The following is a 17,663-nucleotide window of genomic DNA, read 5'->3' on the forward strand; positions in this document are numbered from 1 at the left end:
CAGCTCATTTTTATCTCTCAACCCAGCCCCAGTGGAGTTGTAAGGCAGGTGGAAATACCATTGTACCTGACTGCTTTCAGCCTAGTTCTGCACGTCAGCAATTGTGAAATGAGTGTCACCATACTGTCAATCATCTGTGGGCACCCAGCTGAAACACTGAGTTAGATGAGACCCTTTGGCTTCACCTGCTGCATACAAGGAGCCTAGGGCCGTGTTCACACATGTGAGGGTATATTCACACCCCTAACTGACAGGTACATCATAGAACTAGTGGATTAAGGGAGCACCAAGAAAAGCCAAGGTGGATCTCCTGGGTCCCAAGCATCTTCCTCCATAGCCCCACCCACTTCCTCCTAACAGTAAGGTGGATTTCCCTTCCATGATGGTGATTCTTGGTCCCTGGAGACCTAAATAATCCTAAATGCCCTAGTGGTAGCTATAATTGATACTTCAGTGAGACTCCTGACAAGAGCACAATCACCAGAATATTTTTTTGGCGTGTGTGTGTGTGTGTGTGTGTGTGTGTGTGTGTGTGTGAATGTTTGTATATGTGTATGCAGATGTGCACATGCTTGGTGGTGTTTTACTCCATTGATTTCCATGTTGCTTTTTGAAACAGAGTCTCATTGAATGCCGAGCTCACTGACTGGACTAGATAAGCTAGCCAGCAAGCCTCAGGGATCCTCCTGTCTCCACTTCTCTAGTGCTGAGTGCCTGCTACAACACTGGGAATTTGACACAGGTATGGGTATCCAAACCCATGTCCTTATGCTTGCATAGCAAGCATTTAGTTACTACTGGTCAGACCCTAGCCAGAAACTTTAACCTTTGATAACACCAGAGATTTGGGGACAAGAAGTTCTCCAGTGGATCATGTGTTGAGAGAGATGTTACATGGGACCTCTCCTACTTTGATTCCTCATTACTGGGTCCATTTCTTTTTTAAATTATTTAATTTATTTATTTGAGAGAGAGTGAGAAAGAAAAAGAGGCAGAGGGAAAGAAGGGAAGGAAAGAAGGAAGGAAGGAAGGAAGGAAGGAAGGAAGGAAGGAAGGAAGGAAGGAAGGAAGGAAGAAAGAAGAAAGAAAGAAAGAAGGAATGAAGGAAGAAAGAAAATGGGTATGCAAGGGCCTCTGCAAAAGTGCTCCAGACACATGTGCCACCTTGAGCATCTGGCTTCATGTGGGTACTGGGGAATCAAACTCAGGTCCTTAGGCTTTGCAAGCAAGCATCTTAACCACTGAGCCATCTCTCCAGCCCCACCATTTCTTTTTATTGTGGACATAGTGGCATGTGGAGATCTTTGGTTGAAGGCATGTTCAGTAGGATGACAACTCAGTTGAAATTCTGTCCCCTCAGTGTAGGTTTTAATTGTCTGCTGTAGCTACTGTTGTGTGTAAAGTATATGAGCCATGGGCTCCATGATCCTGGGCCTACCCTAGCCCTCAGTGCTGGGGATGGAAGCCAGGGCCTCGTGGGCACCTGTCAACCACTCTACCACTAAGCCACACCCCAGCCTTCAAATTCTGGGTAACACTTTTTTGGCCACACATTTGCCCCCAGGGACGTCATACTTTGTTAACCAACTCATCATTTCTTGCCAACCAAGCCACCTTAGCTGCCTCTCTAACCTTTTTGGCTATCACAGTAATTGTGACCTCCCACCTTCTGGCAGCTCACCATTTCTAATCGGTTTCTATTCCTTGAGAGGAACCCTTTCCTGTCCTTGGCTATGAGAAAGCCTCACTCTGAAATCATTCTCCTGCATGGGGTTATAGGACTTCATGGGAGGCCACCCTGTGCTTCTTAGTGATGCTGGTGCCCCACTTTTGCAGTGTATTCTCATAGTTTTGGTGAGTTGTGTGATGGGACCCACCAGAGTTCAGGATATGGCTAGTCTTGTGTAATATTTACACTGTAGCAAGCTCCTTTCCTCAGTATCCTAATTTTTCCACTATCCTCCACTTCATTCAGATTTCACCATTGCTTTTTCCACACTTCTAAGAGCTGAGCACAGGAAGATTTCTTTTTTTCTCAATTTTTATTAACATTTTCCATGATGATAAAAAAATATCCAATCGGGCTGGAGAGATGCTTAGTGGTTAAGTGCTTGCCTGTGAAGCCTAAGGACCCCAGTTCAAGGCTCGGTTCCCCAGGTCCCACGTTAGCCAGATGCACAAGGGGGCGCAAGTGTCTGGAGTTCGTTTGCAGAGGCTGGAAGCCCTGGCACGCCCATTCTCTCTCTCTCCCTCTATCTGTCTTTCTCTCTGTGTCTGTCGCTCTCAAATAAATAAATAAATAATTTAAAAAATATTTAAAAAAATATATCCCATGGTAATATCCTCCCTCCCACTTTCCCCTTTGAAATTCCATTCTCCATCATATCACTTTGCCATTTTAATAATTCTCTCTTTTATTTTGATGTCATGATCTTTTCCTCCTCTTTTTTTAAGCAAAATAAAATAGTTGTCTTTATTGATATACTCAAACTTTAATGATCTTTACTTCCAAGGTATATAAAAATTTATTCACATATTATTGGTTTTATATTTGAGTAGGTCAGGGTTCAATAGAGAAACAGAACCAGTAGAATGTATATAATTACAAAAGCAGATTTATTAGTGTGGCATACAAGATACAGGTTGGAGAGTCCAATAATGGTTGTCTGCAGGCTGCTCAGTCCATGAGACTGGATATCTCAGCAAGTTGTAATCTGGTGCTGAAGGCCTGGAGTATTCCTGGAGAACTGCTGGTCTTCAGTCCATGTTGGCAGGCTAAAGCTGGGTTCTGATGTCAAGAGAATGGCAGCAACATGGTGGATAAACTTACCAGCAAAGGGGGGAGAGGCAGGCAGGGAAAAGGATGCTTTTCCCTGAGATCTCTTGATATCTAGGCTGCCACAGGATGAGTTACCCACTCTGGGGAGGTCTACCTCCTTTAGTTTAATCCTTTTTGGAAACACCCTTACTGATCTGCCCAAGAACAAAGCCTCTTGACACCTGATCCAATCAAATTGGCAAGAGATTAACTGCCATGGTAGTTACAAGCTCACTTAAAATAATTATTTAGATTTGGACTTCCAGTTAACATGGCAGCGTAGTTACCATGCCAAAGCAACATAGGGGGGAAAAAGACCAAAAAAACTCAGCAAAATACACAACTGTACTGAAAAGGAAGGTGTATAGGAAATTGAAGTGGCAGCGGAGAAGTAGAAGAGATCCAGAGCATCAAGAGCCCGCACAGGCCAGCAAAAGTGGCCCTGGCACCTTTGCCAACCACGGTGGCAGTGGCGCACGAAAAAGCTGCCAGACTCGGCTCCAGCCACAGGAAAAGCCAGCTGTGGGGATTTTCCCCTCACACCAGCGCTCTCCACAACTCAGGAAACGGGAAGGGAGAGCAGTGCTGAGAAACGGAGGACCAGCCCACGAGGTAGAAGCACACGTGCAACAGCGAGAGAACCAGAGCAGCTGTGGCTAAATCCCCTCCCCCACCGCCTGAGCACAGCTCCAGCAGAGAAGTAGAAGAGATCCAGAGCATCCGGAGCCTGCACAGGCCGGCAAAAGCGGCCCCGGAAGCTCCACCAACGGCGGCAGCAATGGTGGCGCACCAGAAAGCCGCCAGGCTCGGCTCCAGCAGCAGGAAAAGCCAGGTGGAGGATTTTCCCCTCACACCGGTGCTCTCAGCAACTCAGGAAACATGAAGGGAGAGCCGCAGTGAGCAACGGAGGAGCAGACCGCGAGGTAGAAGCACACGTGGAACAGCGAGAGAACCAGAGCAGCTGCAGCTCCCTTCCCTCCCCCACTGCCTGAGCTCAGCTCCAGGAACAGAGCAGTGGTCCCGGGACCCGGCCACGCCAACTTGAGCCTACAGGGGGACCCAAGAAGGAGCAGAGTCCGGCAGCAACATCAGCGGCTCTGGCACTGGTAACACAGGCCCCAGCAGCAGCAGACCCAGTAGCGACAGCAGCGGCAGACCCAGCAGCAGCAGGTTGAGCAGCAGTGGTGGCTCCAGCAGTGGCAGCTACAGTAGCAGCAGCAGAGGCAGCAACAGCGGTGGACCCAGCAGAGGCAGCTTAAGCAGCAGCTGCAACAGACCCAGGAGAGGCAGCTTTAGCAGCAGCAGTTCCAGCAATGGAGGTTCTGATCTGCTGGGCCACAGTTGCCAGGCTTGGATTGCCCCACAGGAAAAGCCAGTGCCCAGCTCCAGAAATCAGAACAGCAGCCCAACAACCCAGGCAGCAACTTGACTGAGACCAAAATCATCCAAGGTAACTGGGATTGCACCAGCGAAGGGTCTCACGTGGTCACAAGCTGACATGGATCCCTCAATAGACCAGAAATCTTAACCTCTTTGTTGATAGAGGATCTGGTTGTTATAACAACTATTCTTGCATACATACTTGGGGCCGGTTTTGATTGAATATGTACAGTGTTTAGTTCAATTTTAGAAGCTACCTGTATTTTATTCCACTCAGCCTACTTGAATACCCCCATAGCAGGGAAACTCAACCCCTAGGAGCACTTTGTAGATACTCTCAGAGTCTTAAGAGCCCCACCTAACACCTTAAGCTCCTACCCTGAAAATATATAACATCAAATCAATTGATACAGCTAAGAATACCCAGCTAGATAGAAAATCCAAGCATTACCTTAATCCAAGATGGAAAAGAATATACATTATAAAACAAGAAACACTAAAAGCAAGACGATATAAATCCACCTAAAAGTATTAATGCATAAGAAATGACCTCCAGTGAGAACGAGTTAGAGGAAATGCCTGAGAAAGATTTCAAAAGAATGATTGTAAATATGTTCAAAGAAGTCAGAGAACAAATCAAAGGAGTCAAAGAGGAACTCAAAGAGGAAATCAAAGGAATCAAAGAAGACGCAGGACACCAATTTCATGAAATAAAGAAGACAATACAAGACATAAATAAGGAAATAGAAATAATAAAGAAAAACCAGGCAGAATTACTAGCAATGAAGAACACAGATAATGAATTAAAAACCTCTGTAGAAAATCTCACCAGTAGAATGGATGAAGGAGAGGACAGAATATCTAAGCTAGAAGACCAGGTGGCAGATCTAATATAGGCCAACAAAGTGAAAGACAAACTTATAGAAAAGTATGAGTGGGAATTTCAAGATCTTCAGGACAGTATGAAAAGAACAAATATAAGAATTCAGGGCATAGTAGAAGGAGATGAATTCCATTCCAAAGGCATAGTAGGTGTCTTCAACAAAATCATAAAAGAAAACTTCCCCAAAATTGGGAAAGAGGTGCCAATGCAGATACAGGAAGCCTTTAGAACCCCAGCCAGACAAAACCTGGAAAAAAACTCTCCTGTCATACTATAATCAAACTACCAAACACACAAACCAAGGAAAAAATATTGAAAGCAGTTAGAGAGAAAAATCAAGTTACCTACAAAGGTAAGCCCATCAGGATTACAGCAGATTATTCAACACAAACTTTAAAAGCCAGAAGGGCCTGGAGTGATATATTCCAAGTTCTGAAAGATAACAACTGTCAAACAAGGTTACTTTATCCTGAAAAGCTATCCATTCAAATAGACGGACAAATAAGGATATTCCATGACAAAAGTAGGTTAAAGGAGTATTTGCCGACAAAACCAGCTCTACAGAAATACTTGATAGAATCCTCCATGACGAAGAAAAGGGAAAGCACACATATAAGGAACCTAGAAAAAACAAGCAATACTCAAATACTAGTTAACACAAGAAAGCACAGGTAAAACCAGAACCACACACACACAAAAAGGCAAACATAAATACACACCATTCAATACTATCTCTTCATATCAATGGCCTCAATGCCCCAATGAAAAGACATAGGTTTGCAGACTGGGTTAAAAAGCAGGATCCTACAATTTGTTGTCTCCAAGAAAGACACCTTTCTACAAAGTATAGACATTATCTTAGGGTGAAAGGTGGGAAGACGGTGTTTCAAGCAAATGGGCCTAGAAAACAAGCAGCGGTTGCTATCCTAATATCTGGCAAGGTAGACTTTAGTCCAACATTAGTCAAGAAAGATAAGGAAGGTCACTTTATATTGATTAAGGGCACACTCCAACAGGAAGACATTACAATCCTAAACATATATGCACCTAACATGGGGGCTCCCAAATTCATCAAACAAACACTATGAGAACTAAGGTCACAGATTACACCAAACACAGTAGTGGTGGGTGACTTTAACACCCCACTCTCATCAATTGACAGGTCATCCCAGAAAAAAATAAACAGAGAGGCATCTAGACTAAATGAGGTCATAGAAGGAATGGACCTAACACATATATACACGACATTTCATTCAAAGGTTGCAGAATACACATTCTTTTCAGCAGCACATGGAACATTCTCTAGAATAGACCAAATATTAGGACACAAAGCAAATCGTAAAAAATACACGAAAACTGGGCTGGAGAGATGGCTTAGCAGTTAAGCGCTTGCCTGTGAAGCCTAAGGACCCCGGTTCGAGGCTCGGTTCCCCAGGTCCCACGTTAGCCAGATGCACAAGGGGGCGCACGCACCTGGAGTTTGTTTGCAGAGGCTGGAAGCCCTGGCGCTCCCATTCTCTCTCTCTCCCTCTATCTGTCTTCCTCTCTGTGTCTGTCGCTCTCAAATAAATAAATAAATGAAAATTAAAAAAAAAAATACACGAAAATTGACATAATTCCTTGCATTCTATCTGACCACAATGGAATTAAACAACAAATCAGTAGCGAGAAAGGCTATAGAGCATACACAAAATCATGGAAACTAAACAATACACTACTAAATGATGAATGGGTCAATGAAGAAATCAAGAAGAAAATCTAAAAATTTATAGAGTCAAATGATAATGAGAACACAACATATCAAAATCTCTAGGACACAATGAAGGCAGTTCTAAGACGTGTCTATATTAAGAAATTAGAAAGGTCACCAGTAAACGACCTAAAGCTTCACCTTAAAGCCTTGGAAAAAGAACAAGGCAAACCAAAAATCAGTAGACGGGAAGAAATAATAAAGATTAGGGCAGAAATTAATGAAATAGAAACAAAAAAAAAAATCCAAAGAATTAATGAAACAAAGAGTTAGTTCTTTGAAAGGATAAACAAGATTAATAAACCCTTAGCAAATCTGTCCAAATGAAAGAGAGAAGAGACACCAATTAATAAAATCAGAGATGAAAAAGGTAAAATCACAACAGATTCCAGAGAAATTCAAAAAATCATAGGGACATACTATAAAAGCGTATACTCCACAAAGTATGAAATTCTGAAAGAAATGGGTAATTTCCTTGATTTATATGACCTAAATAAATTAAATCAAAATGAGATTAATCACTTAAATAGAATTATAACAAACATGGAGATCCGAACAGTTATCAATAATCTCCCAACTAAAAAAAGCCCAGGACCAGATGGATTCACTACTGAATTTTACCAGACCTTTAAGGAAGAGCTAACACCATTGCTTCTTAAGCTTTTCCAGGAAATAGAAAAGGCAGGAATTCTACCAAACTCCTTCTATGAGGCCAGCATCACCCTGATACCAAAACCAGGCAAAGATAGAACAAAAAAAGAAAATTACAGACCAATCTCCCTCATAAACTTAGATGCAAAAATTCTCAACAAAATATTGGCAAACAGAATACAAGAGTATATCAAGAAGATCATTCACCCTGACCAAGTAGGCTTTGTCCCAGAGATGCAGGGATAGTTCAATATACACAAATCTATAAATGTAATACATTATGTAAACGGGTTGAAGGACAAAAATCACATGATCATCTCATTAGACGCAGAGAAAGCATTTGACAAAATCCAACATCCCTTCATGATAAAAGTCATACAGAGACTGGGAATAGAAGGAACATATCTCAATATAATAAAAGCTATTTATGACAAGCCTACAGCCAACATATTACTAAATGGGGAAAAACTGGAAGCTTTTCCACTAAAATCAGGAACAAGACAAGGGTGTCCACTGTCCCCACTTTTATTTAATATAGTTTTGGCAGTCTTAGCCATAGCAATAAGGCAAGAGACACACATAAAAGGGATACAAATTGGAAAGGAGCAATCAAGTTATCATATTTGCAGATGACATGATTCTATACATAAAGGACCCTAAAGACTGTACTAGCAAACTGTTAGAGCTGATTCAAACCTACAGCCATGTAGCAGGATACAAAATAAATACACAGAAATCAGTAGCCTTTATATATGCTAACAACAAACACACAGAGAATGATATCATAGAATCACTTCCATTCACAATTGCATCAAAAAAAAATAAATAAATAAAGTAGCTTGGAATAAACCTAACCAAGGAAGTAAAGAATCTCTACAATGAGAACTTTAAAACACTCAAGCGAGAAATTGCAGAAGACATTAGAAAGTGGAGAAACATCCCTTGTTCCTGGATTGGAAGAATCAATATTGTGAAAATGGCAATTATACCTAAAGCAATCTACACATTTAATGCAATCCCTATCAAACTTCCAAAGGCATTCTTCATGGAAATAGAAAAAACAATCCAAAAATTCATTTGGAATCACATAATACCTCAAATATCTAAAATAATACTGAGCAACAAAAATAGGGCTGGTGGTATCACCATACCTGATTTTAACCTATATTACAGAGCCATAGTAACAAAAACAGCGTGGTACTGGCACAAAAACAGACATGTAGAACAGTGAAACAGAATAGAGGACCCAGATGTAAGTCCAGGTAGCTATAGCCACCTGATATTTGATAAAAATGCCCAAAATACTCATTGTAGAAAAGACAGCCTCTTCAGCTAATGGTGTTGGGAAAACTGGATATACATCTGCAGAAGGATGAAAATAGATTCTTCTCTCTTGCCATGCACAAGTATTAACTCCAAATGGATTTAAGACCTAACATCAGATATGAAACTCTGATACTGCTAGAGGAAAAAGTAGGGGAAACCCTTCAACATATTGGTCTTGGCAAATACTTTCTGAATACAACCCCAATTGTTCAGGCAATAAAACCACAGATTAATTATTGGGACCTCATGAAATTACAAAGATTTTGCACTGCAAAGGACACAGTGAAAAAAGCAAAGAGGCAACCTACAGAATGGGAAAAAATCTTCGCCAGCTATATATCTGATAGAGGATTAATATCTAGGATATACAAAGAACTCAAAAAATTAAATAATAGGGCTGGAGAGATGGCTTAGCGGTTAAGCGCTCGCCTGTGAAGCCTAAGGACCCCGGTTCCAGGCTCGGTTCCCCAGGTCCCACGTTAGCCAGATGCACAAGGGGCCGCATGCGTCTGGAGTTCGTTTGCAGAGGCTGGAGGCCCTGGCGCGCCCATTCTCCCTCTCTCCCTCTATCTGTCTTTCTCTCTGTCTCTGTCGCTCTCAAATAAATAAATAAAATATTTAAAAAAAATTAAATAATAAGGAATCAAACAAGCCAATCAAAAAAAAAAAAAGGCTATGGAGCTAAATAGAGCATTCTCAAAGGAAGAAATACGAATGGCATATAAGCATCTAAAAAAATGTTCTGCGTCACTAGTCATCAGGGAAATGCAGATTACAACTACATTGAGATTCCATCTCACTCCTGTCAGATTGGCCACCATCATGAAAACAAATGATCATACATGTTGACAGGGATGTGGAAAAAGAGGAACCCTTCTACACTCCTGGTGGGAATGCAATGTGGTCCAGCCATTGTGGAAATCAGTGTGGAGGTTCCTAAAACAGCTAAAGACTGATCTTCCATATGACCCAGCAATGGCACTCCTAGGCATATATCCAAAGGAATCATCTCATTTCCTTAGAAGTACATGCTCAACCATGTTTATTGCTGCTCAATTTATAATAGATGGGAAATGGAACCAGCCTTATGTGCCTCAACTGATGAGTGCATAATGAAGATGTGGCACATTTATACAATGGAGTTCTACATAGCAGTAAAGAAAAATGAAGTTTTGAAATTTGTAGAAAAATGGATGGATCTGGAAAGGATTATACTAAGTGAGGTAACCCAGGCCCAGAAAGCCAAGTACCACATGTTCTCTCTCATATGTGGATCCTAGCTACAGATGATTGGGCTTCTGCGTGAGAAGGAAAATACTTAGTAGCAGAAGCCAGAAGTTAAAAAGGAGATATAAAGGGAAGAGAAAGGAAGGGAGGGAGGTACTTAATAGGTTGATATTGTATATATGTAAGTACAATGATTGAGATGGGTAGGTAATATGATGGAGAATGGAATTTCAAAGGGGAAAGTGTCGGGGGAGGGAGGGAATTATCATGGGATTTTTTTTATAATCATGGAAAATGTTAATAAAAATTCAAAACTTAAAAAACAATTATTATTTACTTGTACTTGGGTGTTCCAGGATCTCTTGCCAGTGGAATCAAACACCTGTCCAGATTCATGTGCGTACTGGGGATTGAACTCAGGCCTGTCGAGGCTTTGCAAGCAAGCACTTTTAACCCTGAGCCTCCTCCCCAGATCCATATGCTTACTTTCTTGATATTGGGTTTTACTATGTAGCCCAACCTGCCTCAAACTTTCCATCCTTCTGAGTGCTATGGTTATAGGTGTAAACCCTCAGGCCCAGCTTTACACACACACACACACACACACACACACATATATATGTATAAAGGGTAAAGGATCTCTTATGTTATTAAAAGAAAAAAAAACTGCTCATCATGAGATGTATAATGGTAGCCAAAGATAAAATTAAGAAATGAGCCAGGCATGGTGGTGCACACCTTTAATCCCAGCATTTGGGAGGTTGAAGTAAGAGGATTGCTGTGAGTTCAAGGCCACCCTGAGACTACAGATGAATTTCAGGTCAGCCTGTGTTAGAGTGGACCCTACCTCAAAGAAATAAACAAACAAAAAGAAATGTATCATTTTGATAGTCCAGTCATCATATTAAAACCATATACATTACAGTTTGATGAGGGAGGAAGCATTAAAAGATTTCTTTTAAAAAGATGTCTTTTGCTAAGGCTGCCTGCTTTCTGAGTTGTGGAACATTTTCTTTCCCTCTTTGGGAACCAGCCCAAATCCTAAGCCTGCTTGCCCTGATACTCTGGCACCCTTCCTCTCTCTGAAGACCCCCTTCCCACTATGCAACTACTAGAAGACTTACATTGCTGAGCCCACCTGCTTTCCTGATCACAACTCAGAATGTATAACTTTCCCCCCTCTCCTCTTAACCAGCTCCCTCCTCCAGGCAGCTGCTAAGACCTTCAGCTAACTGCCTGGTTTCTCTCTCAAGTTACAGTAAAACTGTCCTTGAATTAAAACAGACAGACAGACACACAAACAAATGAAGCAGCTAGGAGAAAAACCTAACTAGAAAATTTTAAAAATCTTGATTTCAATTAAGTTTTTTTTTTTGAGTCTTTTAAAATAAGATCTTTTTCTTTTTTCAAATGAGCAGTTTTGAACATACATAAAAATGATTACCATTTTAAAAACATAGTGAAAAGATACATTAAACAAAAAAAAATTTACTCTGGAGGGAAAAGGAGCATGGCTAGTTTCAAAATAGCTATAAAAACTGCTAGCATACATAAATTATGGTGAGCATTACATCCTGTTTCTGAAAAAAATAAGTTGTATTTTTATATTAATGCATTACAGCTTCTATATTAGGTCCACCAACTTCATGAAATCTCTATTAGTATGTATAACTCAAAGGCACTCAGTTCAGAGATTATAAAGTCCTGAGCTTAAGTAGGAAACAAATTCCCAAATAAATCTTGAACATAAATAATTCTAAAAATCAGAACATGAAAACGTTAACAATTTAACATTTGTACATAAATAATTCACAACCTAATAATAAAAGTACATAGAATGTCAAAGACAAAACCATGTAAGGCAAAGGAATGTCCTCAGAATCAAACTGATGTTTCCCTTATTCATGTTTATTTGAAGTTGTAAAGCTGATTTGTTGCTTTTAGGATCCCAAGAAAATTAAGTTAAAGAATATGAAAGTGTTTTAAGTTTAGATTGAAAAATAGTCCCCAACCTTGGTCTCTAAAAGTATGAAAAGTGATTTAAAAACAAGCAAATACTGGAAAGTGATTAGACTAAATGGGGGGTATCAAAACAAGCAATTGAAAAAAAATTAAAGTATGGTTTTAAAGGCACAAATTGAAATAACATTTATACTTGACCATTCAAATTATTCCTTTAACATTCTTTTAACAAAAATATGTTTACAAGCTGGGCATGGAGGCACACGCCTTTAATCCCAGCACTTGGGAGGCAGAGGTAGAAGGATCGCCGTGAGTTCGAGGCCACCCTGAGACACCATAGTGAATTCCAGGTCAGCCTGGGCTAGAGTGAGACTCTACCTCGAAAAACCAAAAAAAAAAAAAAAAAATGTTTACAGAAGAATAAATAAATAAAGTTCACTAATATTAGTCAGGATCAAAATTTAAGGTAAAAATTAAATTCATATTTTGTTGCAAAAAAATATGAAACTACCCTACTGCAATTTCCTGATATTAAATTAAAAGCAAGAGTTGACATTCTCTAACATACATGGTTTGACAGTTTCTTGGCTTTCACATATGCATAGATATCTGAGGGTAGAGGCATCTTCTGCATCATCTGTATAGTTCACAAGGCCTTTTTCATTGCTAAGTCACCTTAGATGTGAATACCAGTGGGGCCATTACATTGAAGCTGGCCTGGAAAGTCCTCAAAGTGCTACTGTTTCTACCTGATGTGAGCCCCAGTTTTCTGGATTTTCTGGGTGATGATTATTTTCATTTTTTTTTTCTGACAATATATACAAGAAGTTACAGCAGATATACAAAGGGAAGATCAGCAGCCTGCTGTCCAAGTTCATCACCACTTGTTCCTGATCCTTTTCAAGTGTAAGTATTTGATAGCCAGTTGTTCTATTACATATTAGTTTCCCACTACTATCAAAAGAGGCCAACCATAACTTCACCATCCTTGGCAAACTTTCTACCACACCGCATGCTATTTCCCTCTAGTTCTTCTTTGTTGATTTCTTGAGGCCCCACTTCACTGTCTTGTTCTGCTGGGAGCATAGCAAGCCACTGCTGCTTATACACTGAAGACAGCCATTCTGTAGGTACTAAAGAGTCCTGTTCAATGATCCTTGTAGAAGCCAAGTCACTAATAATATACTGTAACCATAAGTGTCTGAACACCCATATGAATGGCTTTCCTTGCTCAGTTTCAAGAAAGGGCATCCCTTCAAAATCCTTTTTCCATTTGGAAAACCAGACATCTGTTTCTGTCAAAACCTGTTTTAAAGATCCATTCCAAGAAGGCACCAGTTGAAGGAACATTCACTTTTTTAAAGCTGTATATACATCCATCTCCACTTGCATCACAAATAAGTTAGATGAAACAATGAGCTGTTTCATAACGTTTATACTGAGTTCTTTAAAAAGTTCAACACTTTGGTGAGTCATCAAATTATTTAGAAGCCACTCAAGGCACTTTTTTTTTATAGAATCTAATCCATAGGTCCCTGCTGATGTGTAATAGCCACACAGTTTTCACATTAATTGTTTCCTTCATTGTCTCACCACATTGTTGTATTAAACCATCCAATTGCAGCATACAAGCCGCCACCAAAATGGCAACAACTCGACTGGGTTTTATTAAGACGTTATACAGTGACCCAAATGCAACGTGCAGTGCTTCTACATAAATATTCTGGTCGGGAATCTCCAGTTCAATAACATTCATGCTGGATTCTTTCCAGGAACCACTGAACATGCTAGAAAAATAGCCAGATTAGCATAAATATATTTTGTGTAGGCTCCATTCTTCTCCAAGGGCACAGATCTTGATGTCACTGTTTTCACCATTCAGAAGCTATGTTTGATAAATATACTTAGATGTACTGTTTAATTTTTTTCTCCAAGGCGTGTCACCTGCTAGTCACCCTCGTCCTCGTCCATGTCGGAGTCGGGATGACAGTAGCAGAAGGACCCGCTGCTGCGCTTGCGTCCGCCGGGACAGTAGCAGAAGCTGCGGTCGGCTGCATCGTGGCCAGCCTCCAGCCTCCCAGCGGAGCCCCCCACCCCAGGGCCCTGCTGGCTCCGGCTGCGCTGGCTGCTCAGCGCGCCCATGGGAAGCGCGCTTCAGGGAGCGCAGAGACAGCGCTCTGCCGCCATGGCCGCGCCGCCTACGCGGCCACCGCCTCTCGGGGCCCAACCGTTGCCAGGAACAGTCAAACAGTCAGCGTCTCCATCCCCTGCCCCGCGCACTTAGTCCTTCAGCTCTCGCAACCAAGCGCAGGATGCAGGGCCTTTTCCCCCTCCTATGATGGTCTTGTGTAGGTAGTGTCAGGCACTGTGAGGTTATGGATATCCAGCCATTCTGTGTCTGGGGGAACCATGTTGTAAGGAGTCCTACCCTTCCTTTGGCTCTTACATTCTTTCCACAACCTCTTCCGCATTAGAGCCTGAGCCTTGGAAGGTGTGATCCAGATGTTACTCAGTACTCCAGTCACTTCTTTCCAGCACTATGATACCTTCTGAGTCATCTCAAGGTCACTGCCATCTGAAAAGAGAAGATTCTCTATCCAAAGTGAGAGTAGCATTAATAGGGTATAAATATTAAGAGAAATGCTTACTGGGCACTTTGATAAGCATAGGATATACATTTTTCCAGACATCAGCACATGTTACACCCATAGGGCTCATGACTACCCCTGTTTTAAGTTTTCAGTATCAGGGATGTGTGTTCCCCCCCCATGGAGCGAGCCTCCAGTCCAATTGGAAGGCAGTTGGTTTCCACCATGACAGACCTGCCACTATTGCACCCATTGGCTCATTTGCCCTGGCTGGCAAATTATAAGGCTTGCAGTGTCCACTGTTGAGTATCTTCACTGGTGGTATCTCTTTCTCCCATTGAACAACATGTAGAATGGCTTCTTCCAGCTTTCTGTCAGCTGGTCTACATGGAGGAGGTTGTCAGCTCAGCTCCAGCTGGATTTCTCAGTGGCCTTGCAGCCCAAGTATGTGAAGTCTTCAGCAATAGGGTCTTACTGTTGATTCCTGGTGGGAAACCAAGGGCCTTGGCAATGGCCTATAATGTTTTGGGGGCATCAGGGACCTCCCTGGCCAACAACTCACTGGAGGTATCCCATCCCTGGCACTGAAAATTTTCTAACAATGATCTATGGCTCTGGAGGATTCCATATGATATATTTGCATCCTCTTGATTAGCCCTCCGTCCACCTTTCCTTTACTCAATCTCTTCCCCTGACCTAACTTTGGGCCTTTTCACCCCCATTAATCTATTCTTCTACTTACATATATACAATACCAACCTATTAAGTACCTCCCTCCCTTCCTTTCTCTTCCCTTTATATCTCCTTTTTAACTTACTGGTCTCTGCTACTAAGTTTATTCCTTCTCACACAGAAGCCCAATCTTCTGTAGCTAGGATCCACATATGAAGGAGAACATGCAGTGCTTGGCTTTCTGGGCCTGGGTTACCTCACTTAGTATAATCCTTTCCAGATCCATCCATTTTCCTGCAAATTTCAGAACTTCATTTTTCTTTACTGCTGAGTAGAACTCCATTGTATAAATGTGCCACATCTTCATTATCCACTCATCAGTTGAGGGACATCTAGGCTGGTTCCATTTCCCAGCTATTATAAATTGAGCCACAATGAACATGGTTGAGCATGTACTTCTAAGGAAATGAGATGAGTCCTTAGGATATATGCCTAGGAGTGCTATAGCTGGGTCATATGGAAGATCAATCTTTAGCTGTTTTAGGAACCTCCACAATGATTTCCACAATGGCTGGACCAGATTGCATTCCCACCAGCAGTGTAGAAGGGTTCCTCTTTTTCCACATCCCCGTCAACATTTATGATCATTCATTTTCATGATGGTTGCCAACCTGATAGGAGTGAGAAGGAATCTCAATGTAGTTTTAATCTGCATTTCCCTGATGACTAGGGACATAGAACATTTTTTTAGATGCTTATATGCCATCCGTAGTTCTTCTTTTGAGAACTCTCTATTTAGTTCCAAAGCCCATTTTTAATTGGCTTGTTTAAGTTCTTATTATTTAATTTTTTGAGTTCTTTGTATATCCTAGATATTAATCCTCTATCAGATATATAGCTGGCAAAGATTTTTCCCCATTGTGTAGGTTGCCTCTTTGCTTTATTCACAGTGTCCTTTGTAGTACAAAATCTTTGTACTTTCATGAGGTCCCAGTGGTTAATCTGTGGTTTTATTGCCTGAGCAATTGGGGTTATATTTAGAAAGTCTTTGCCAGGACCAATATGTTGAAGGGCTTCCCCTAATTCTTCCTCTAGCAATTTCAGAGTTTCAGGTCTGATGTTAAGGTCTTTAGTCCATTTGGATTTAATTCTTGTGCATGGAGAGAGAGAAGAATCTATTTTCATCCTTCTACAGATACATATCCAGTTTTCCCAGCACCACTCAGAGTATTTATCCCAGAGTAGGTATTATGACAACCAGATCCTCTAACTGTCCCTGAGGGTGTGTGGTGCCCCACCCACACCCTTAATCCTGACAACAAGGAGGTTAAGATTTCTGATCTGTGGACGGTTCCAAGTCAGCTTGTGACCAGGTGAGACCCTTCCCAGGTGTAATCCCAGTTATCTCTACTCCTGCTTGGGTCCTGTTGTTGGTTCAAGTAGGCGTGGCCGGGTTGGGTCCCTGGACCACTGCTCTGTTCGCTGGAGCTGGGGACTGGCGGTGGGGGAGGGGAGGCTGCCAATGCTGCTGTAGTTCTCATGCTGTTCCACGTGTTCCTCTATCTTGTAATCTGCTCCTCCGTTGTTCACTGCCGTTCTCCATTTCTTGAGTTTGCGGAGAGCTCCAGTGTGAGTGGAAACTCCCCTCACCTGGCTTTTCCTGCAGCTCAAGCTGAGCCTGGCCGCTTTCTGGTGCACTGCCTCCGCCGCCATGGTCAGCAGACCTGCCAGAGCTGCTTGTGCCGGCCCTTGCGGGCTCTGGATGCTCTGGATCTCTCCTACTTCTCTGCTGCTGTTTCAATTTCCTATACACCTCACTTTTTAGTAACAGTGTGTATTTTGCTGAGTGGTTTTTTTTTTTTTTTTGGCTTCCCCCCCCCCAGGCTACTTTGGCATGGTACCTACGCTGCCATCTTAACCGGCAGTCCCCCACAGGAGATTTCTTGGGGAGTCCTTTAGTCTTGAAAAACTGACCTACATCTTTTTTTAAATTTTTTAAATTTTTGTTTTTATTTATTTATTTGAGAGTGATAGACACAGAGAGGAAGAGGCAGATAGAGACAGAGATTGAGAATGGGTGTGCCAGGGCTTCTAGCCACTGCAAACGAACTCCAGACGTGTGCGCCCCCTTGTGCATCTGGCTAACATGGGTCCTGGGGAATTGAGCCTTGAACCGGGGTTCTTAGGCTTCACAGGCAAGCACTTAACTGCTAAGCCATCTCTCCAGCCCCCTGCCCTACATCTGAGCTTCAACAATAGCTTTGGTTCTCTTCGGTAAGGGTAGGTTAGCCACCAGTTATATAACTCACCATGTTTTTCCCTTATTCTGCCCCTGGAGCTTAGCATACTATATTAATAAAAACAGTTTGTGAGGGAGTGTTATTCTGACAACCAACTCTGGTGCCT

The 17,663-nt window shown here is 41.9% G+C and overlaps 1 pseudogene; it reads right to left on the minus strand.

The window, feature by feature from the left end:
• Nucleotides 1-12,725: 12,725 nt before the first annotated feature.
• Nucleotides 12,726-14,139, minus strand: LOC101597710 (annotated as a pseudogene).
• Between the last annotated feature and the right edge of the window lie 3,524 nt (nucleotides 14,140-17,663).

The sequence above is a fragment of the Jaculus jaculus genome, chromosome 5, assembly GCF_020740685.1.
Source record: "Jaculus jaculus isolate mJacJac1 chromosome 5, mJacJac1.mat.Y.cur, whole genome shotgun sequence".
Classification (NCBI taxonomy): domain Eukaryota; kingdom Metazoa; phylum Chordata; class Mammalia; order Rodentia; family Dipodidae; genus Jaculus; species Jaculus jaculus.